Source organism: Dromiciops gliroides, chromosome 1, assembly GCF_019393635.1.
Source record: "Dromiciops gliroides isolate mDroGli1 chromosome 1, mDroGli1.pri, whole genome shotgun sequence".
NCBI classification, from domain to species: Eukaryota; Metazoa; Chordata; class Mammalia; order Microbiotheria; family Microbiotheriidae; genus Dromiciops; species Dromiciops gliroides.
The window spans coordinates 746,628,748-746,635,964 of NC_057861.1; the positions used below are offsets into that span (position 1 = coordinate 746,628,748).

A 7,217-nucleotide genomic window follows, 5' to 3' on the forward strand; every position below is an offset into this window, starting at 1 on the left:
ACCTCTATCCTAGCATCGCACCCAAGGAAACATTTGGGCTGCTACCAGATCTCAATATTCCTTGTAAAGCAGAACCAGTGACTCAAGCAAACAATGCTTTTCTCCACTATGAAAGTTGCTGAATGAAAAATTACTGGTACTTACCAAGCAGTACTGGGGCTGGGTGGAGAGGCAGAGGGAAGGAGGCAGAGCTGGCTGAGCCTGGCCCCTCTCTGGATGCTGTGGCCACCCTGGGCTCCTGCTGCCTTATCTAGGGAGCAGCCCCAGCTGTTGCCATGGGGATACTAGGTTTCAGTAGCAATCTGCTGAGGGGCTGAGGGACCAGGGCGGGGAAGTAGAAGAAACTGACCTTACCCCTGCTCACACACTAGCTGTTTACAATGGTTTGGGGGCTGCCCTTCTAGTGATTGGAGCTGTGGTGGGGGAGGCAGAATAGAACATGTTGCAAAGAGAATAGATCCCCTTCCCTGAGTCCCATGGGGAAGATATTCTTCAAATACATCAACAAAGCTCAGGGAGAAGCATCATTTAAAGTTTCTTGGATTCTACCTCCAGCCCAGTTGTCCTGAGGACTGAAGGGGTTGAAAGGAGATGAGGCTGTCATCTATTCTGAAAGGATGATGGCACCTTATTAAAAAATAATAATAAGAAGAAAATGAATATTGATATAGCTATGAACAAAATTAATGTAATTATAATGTAGAAATATAATACAATATACATACATCATGGACATAATGTTATAACGTACAATATATGTAGATATATTATAATATTAATATAAATAATATAATTTTAATAAGTTACCATCTTTACATCATAGGCCAAGGACACATTAATCACACACACACACACACACACTCTGCAAGCTAACATGTTCTGCTTCCCATTTCTAATACATGTCACTGTCCCTCCTGTTCCTCCCTCCCTGTGTTTTGGTATAAGCTGTCTTCTCACCTGGAGTACACTCCCTTATAGCTCCCTTCCTAGATCGCCTACAATGCACATTCAACCCACAAAACTATATCTCTAAGGAATGCACACAGTGCAAATGGAAGGCAGATTCTGAGGGAAGGGACTTAGCGCTGGAGAGGACTGGGAAGGTGGTGCAGCAGAAGGTGGGATTTGAAGTGCAAGTGGCAACTCATTCAAGAACCTCTTGTGATTTTCAATTTTTAGGGTCTTCTCCCCATCTGGAAATTACTTTGCAGCTTTTTTTTATATTGACTTATTTCTGTGTCCATGCATGGTTTCCCTCCAGTAGAAAGTAAGCTCCATGAAGACAGGACTGCTTCCTTTTTGTCTTTGAAACTCTGGAGCTTAGCACAGCACAAAGTATGTTTTACATTCTAAATATACTTGTGTATGTTGATTTTAACATCACCTTAATTTCCAAATAGATTCTTCCCCTTCTCTCTCCTCCTTGGCAAGCCACCCCTCATAGCAAAGAACAAAAAAGAGAGTGGGAGAAAAGTAATTTAGTAAATGGACTTTTTGGGGGGCAGGGCAATGAGGGTTAAGTGACTTGTCCAGGGTCACACAGCTAGTAAGTGTCAAGTGTCTGAGGCCAGATTTGAACTCAGGTCCTCCTGAATCCAGGGCCAGTGCTTTATCCACTGTGCCACCTAGCTGCCCCCAGTAAATAGACTTTTAACTGCATCTGAGGGTATATGCAATGACCAACACCCACAGCCTGGCCCACCTCAGCCAAGAATGGGGTAGTGTATCTTCTCACCTCTTCTTCATTTGCTGAAGGATAATCCATATTCATTTCTGACTTTCCCTAGCACTGAAAGGGTAACATTTTCACAGTAGGAAGGACACAAATCTTATGTTTTCTCTGTGGATGGGAGGTCACTCTTCCCCTAAATCCTGGTCTTCCCATTATTTTCTAGCAGAAGGCTTTGTAGTTAAAGTAAGCAGATAAAAAGCTGACCTCAATGGCAGATGGTGATGTAAAGGCATACCTTGGAGAGTTCCAGGGAATGGCTGAGCACAGGGAGACAGAGCTCTCTGACCCTTTGCTTGTGAAATTCATGGTAAGGAGTCTGTGACTGGCTCTTGGGAAGTGTTCCCATAGTATGTGGATCATTTGGCTTTTTGCTTCAGTTCTGATCACAGTTTACAATAGGCTTTTAAGGAAATGTGTTTGAACATTAATCTGTAGTACTTCATTGTTAGGTGGCACAGTGGATAGAATGCCAGTCCTAGAGTCAGGAAGAACTGAGTTCAAATGCAGCCTCAGATACTTACTAGCTAGGTGACCCTGGACAAGTCACTTAACCTCTGTCTCCTTCAGTTTCCTTAACTGTAAAAGAAACTGGAGAAAGTAATGGCAAACCACTCCAGTATCTTTGCCAAGAAAACGTCAAAAAGGGATGGGGGGGGCGGGGAGGTGGAGCCAAGATGGCAGAAGAAAGACATTAAACCCACAGGGCTCTTGATACAATCACCCCAAAAATAGCAATAAAAGAACCCTTGGGGCAGAAAAACACACAAAAATATTGGCTGAGAATTTTCTCCAGCTATAGATAGATTTCAGGGGGCCATGCTGGGCCATGAATAAAGCCTAACCCTGCAATTGGGCTGACACACCAAACACCCACAAGAGGAATTTGCCCCAGTGCTTCTGACTTGGCTGAAGCACCAGCGTCTTCTGGAACCAAGCGTGCGGTAGGACTGAACGGCTGACCTGGGGGGTAAGTGCAGAGGTACCAATGGACTGGGCAGGGGAAGGATTCAACTGTCCCACCCCAGAGGGCAACCCAGAAGAAATCCAGAGTGGTGGGAGACCCAGGTGGGGGAGGGGAGCAGGGGAGCAGTCTCATCAGAAGCTGAGAACCACACCACAGAAAGCTTTCCAGGTTGGTTGCTTAGTAAAGTAGGCCTGAGGTTATCTATGGACCTGAGAACAGGCCAGGTGAGATTAAAGCCTGCCCCACCTCAACCCAAAACACCTGGGACCCTCTGAAGCTGAGAACAGGAGTGGAGCTGAGAAGCAGCCCCACCCCCCACGCCCCAGTGGAGAGTTTAAAATCAAATGAAAGTGAGACCAGGCAGGCTGAGAAGAAGCCCAACTATGCCCCCGGCCATGCTGTAGCTTGAACAGTGTGTCCTGGAAGCAGTGCTATACTTTAAGAAGGAGCTAAAAGCCAATAAATAGTAAGCCAGGATGAGTAGACAGAGAAAGCAGAAGACTGCCAAAAACTTCTTTGGGGGAAAGGTAGACCACAATACAACCTCAGAAGATAATAATAGGGTCAAAGCTCCAACATCCAAAGCTTCCAAGAAAAATATGAACTGGTCTCAGGCCATGGAAGCTCTCAAAAGGGATTTTGAAGAGAAAGTAGGAGAAAAAAAAGAAGATGTAGAGAAAAGGAGGAAAGAATGGAAAGGGAAATGAGAGCGATGCAGGAGAATCATGAGAAAAAAGTCAACAGTTTGAAAAGCCAAATGGAAAAGGAGATTAAAAAACTGTCTGATGAAAATAACTGCCTAAGAAGTAGGATGGAACAAATGGAAGCTAGTGACCTTATGAGAAACCAAGACACAATAAAGCAAATCCAATTAAATGAAAAAAATAGAGGGCAATGTGAAATATCTCCTTGGAAAAACAGCTGACCTAGAAAATAAATCTAGGAGAGATAATTTGAAAATCATTGGACTACCTGAAAATCATGACCAAAACAAAAGCTTAGACACCATCCTTCAAGAGACTGTGAGGGAAAATTGCCCTGCTATTCTAGAAGCAGAAGCTAAAATAGAAATCGAAAGAATCCACCGATCACCTCCTGAAAGAGATCCCAAAAGGAAAACCTCCAGGAATATTATAGCCAAATTCCAGAACTCCCAGGTCAAGGAGAAAATATTGCAAGCAGCTAGAAAAAAGGAATTTAAATACTGTGGAGCTCCAATAAGGATAAAGCAAGATCTAGCAGCTTCTACAATAAAGGACTGAAGGGCATGGAATATGATATTCCAGAGGGCAAAGGACCTGGGACTTCAGCCAAAAATCACGTGCCCAGCAAAACTGAGTATAATTTTTCAGAGGCAATAATGGGATTTCAATGAGAAATAGGTCTTTCAAGCATTTGTGATGAAAAGACCTGAACTGAATAGAAAATTTGACTTTCAAATACAAGATGCTGGAGAAGCATAAAAAGGTAAACAGGAAAAAGACATCATGAGGGATATTAACAGATCAGACTGTTTACATTCCTACATGGAAAGATAATACTTTGAAATCATAAGAACTATTTCAGTAAGAAATTCACAGAAGGCAGGGCTGAACTGAATATGAAGAGATGATATCTGTAAAGCATTTATGTTTTGTTCCTTGTAGGGCAGACAGGGTGGGGTGTCTTATGTCTGGGCTTGGATTTGGGCTTGGGGCCTCCTGGGTCCAGGGCTGGTGCTTTGTCCACTGCGCCACCTAACTAATGCATGATGACATCATTAAAATAGAGTTGAGGTGTAGGAGGAATAAACTGGGGGAGGGAGAAGAGGAGAGATGGTCTGGGGAGAGGTAGTTCACATGAAGGAAACAAGAAGAATGCTTATGGAGGAGAGTAGAAGAGGGGGAAGGAGTTGAGGAGTGAGTGAACCTTAATATCATCAGAATTGGCTTTAAAAAGGACTAACATGGGGGCGGCTAGGTGGCGCAGTGGATAAAGCACCGGCCCTGGATTCAGGAGTACCTGAGTTCAAATCTGGCCTCAGACACTTGACACTTACTGGCTGTGTGACCCTGGGCAAATCACTTAACCCCCATTGCCCTGCCAAAAAAAAAAAAAAAAAAGGACTAACATACATACTCCAGTAGATATAGTAATATATTTTTGTCCTGAGTGGGGGGGAGAAAAGGGGAGGGGGAGAAGGGAAGGAGAAAAGGGCAGATTAGAGGAGAGAGCAGTAAAAAGCAAAACACTTTCAAGGATGATGAAGATGTTCTGCATTACTGCACCAGTATGACATATTGAATTGCTTGATCTCATAGGGAGGGTTGAGGAGGGAGGGAGGAAGAAAAATTTAGAACACAGAATTAGCTCAAGAACCCTGATCTCATTGGAGTGGGTTCATGGAGGGAATAGCTTTCATACTCAATTGGGAGGAGCAATCTATGTAACCCTGCAGGAAAATAGGAGGGGAAGAGGATAAGGAAGCAGGGGTGAAAAAAGGGAGTGCAGAGTGAGGGAGAGGATAGTCAGAAGTAAAATACCTCTGAGGAGGAATAGGTAAAAACAAGATAGAGTAAATGTCATGGGAAGGGAGTGGGATGGAGGGAAATAGTTATGATGATTAATTATAATGGCAAAACCTATGGTACCTAATTTTTGTTTTTGTTTTGTTTTGTGGGCCAGTTGGGGTTGGGTGACTTGCCTAGGGTCACACAGCTAGTGGGTGTTGAGTTTCTGAGGCCTGATTTGAACTCGGGTTCTCCTGGCTCCAGGGCCAGTGCTCTATCCACTGCACCACCTAGATGCCCATATGGTACCTACTTTGCTGGGCTTTTGTGAAGAAAATTCTTTGTCAAGCTTAAGGTACTATATAAAGGTTATGATGAACAGGATACTATCAGAAAAACCTGGAAAGACCTACATGAGATGAAGCAGAGTGAAATGTACTGTATACAAAATAACAGCCATAGTGGGGGATGATCTGCTGGGAAGCATGTGGTTCTTTTCAGCAAGGCAATGATCCAAAATAACCCTGAAAGACTTATGAAGATTGCAGCCCACCTGCAGAGAAAGAACTGATAGTATTTGAAAACAGATGGAAACACATTAAATTTTTTTTTCATGTCCTCTTTGACAATTCCTTAATCTGAAGTTTTGGGTTTTTTGACTGTTTTCTCTCACAACTAAGTAATATGGGAATTTTTCCATGACTACTCATGTATAAATTATTTTGAATTGCTTGAGTTCTTGTGGGTGGGGGGTGGGTATGGAGGGGGGAAGAAGTTGGAACTCAAAGTTTTTAAAAAAATGATGTTAAAATTTTGTTTTTACATATATTTTGGAAAATAAAATTCTATTCAAAAAATAAAATTAACTGGAAAAGGAAAAAAAAGGGATCAGGAAGAGTTGGGCATGACTGAAAACAATAAACAACAACCACAGTATTAATTTTTGGACAGATTATTTCAGCCAATCAATGACATATCAGTCACTTAAAGAGATACCTTCTAAAACTCATCAGTCAGGAGCTTCTTTCAGGACAATTCCCAAATTCTGACTTCTTTCATTGGCTCAAAGTCCCCAGTCAGTCCATCAGCCAACAAACACTTATGTGCCAGGCACCATGCTAAGTGCTAGGAATACAAAGAAAAGCAACAAACAGTGCCTCCTCTCAGGGAGCTCATAGTCTAATGGGGGAGACAACATGTCAATATTAGGTATTTGTAGGTATATTAAAACATATAGGTGTAATAAAGTATATATAAATATACTAATTTTTTAAAAAAATTAATAAACATTTATTCAATAAACAATTTACTCTACAATAGGCACTGTGATAAGTGCTGGGATACAAATAAGAAAAGGCAGTCCCTGTCCTCAAGGAGCTTACAATCTAATGGGAGAAGGCAACTCACCAAAGGAAGCTGTAAAGGGGGTATCAGGAGGCACCAAGGGTGGGAGGGCATGCTGTTCCCTGTAGGTGAAACCAAACAGAGGTGGTGATGGAAAGTGAGGTTTCCAGGAAAGTTCATATCCCAGCACCTATATAAAGAGAGACTTTGGGAAAAAGTTTAATGCTCTTCAATCAGAAAGGAGAATTGACTGAGGGACTTGAGAAGGTGGTGAGTGTCAAAAAAACTGAGTCAATCAGCATGATGATGAGATTTAAGGTGGTGAACTTGTCCTGGGTGGGGGATGATGTTCCTTGGAGTAAAAATTAAGCAAAATGCTAATGTCAAGTGGAGAGGTGAGAGATAGAGAAATACAGAGTGAGTGATACTAATCTGAAAGATGGAGGAATGGGGAATGGAGGGATTCACAAGGCCTCCTAAAGAAGTTGGGATTTGAACAAACAGTGGGGTGACAGAATTAGAATTATACTTTAGAAAAATTACTACGGAAGATGAATAGAAGATGTATGGGCAGCTAGGTGGTACAGTGGAGAGAGTGCTGGGCATGGACTCAGGAATACTTATTCCTCTTAGTGAGTTCAAATCTGGACTCAGACACTTACTAGCTGTATGACCCTGGATGAAGTCA

At 42.5% G+C, this 7,217-nt stretch overlaps 1 protein-coding gene across 1 annotated transcript in view; it reads right to left on the reverse strand.

The window, feature by feature from the left end:
• PPP1R17 (protein phosphatase 1 regulatory subunit 17) overlaps positions 1 to 200 on the reverse strand; it is a 30,897-nt gene extending 30,697 nt beyond the window's left edge. The window contains exon 1 of the mRNA XM_043979089.1: positions 145 to 200. The gene's annotated coding sequence lies outside the window, so the exon portion shown is untranslated. The remainder of the gene's footprint in view (positions 1 to 144) is intronic.
• Between the last annotated feature and the right edge of the window lie 7,017 nt (positions 201 to 7,217).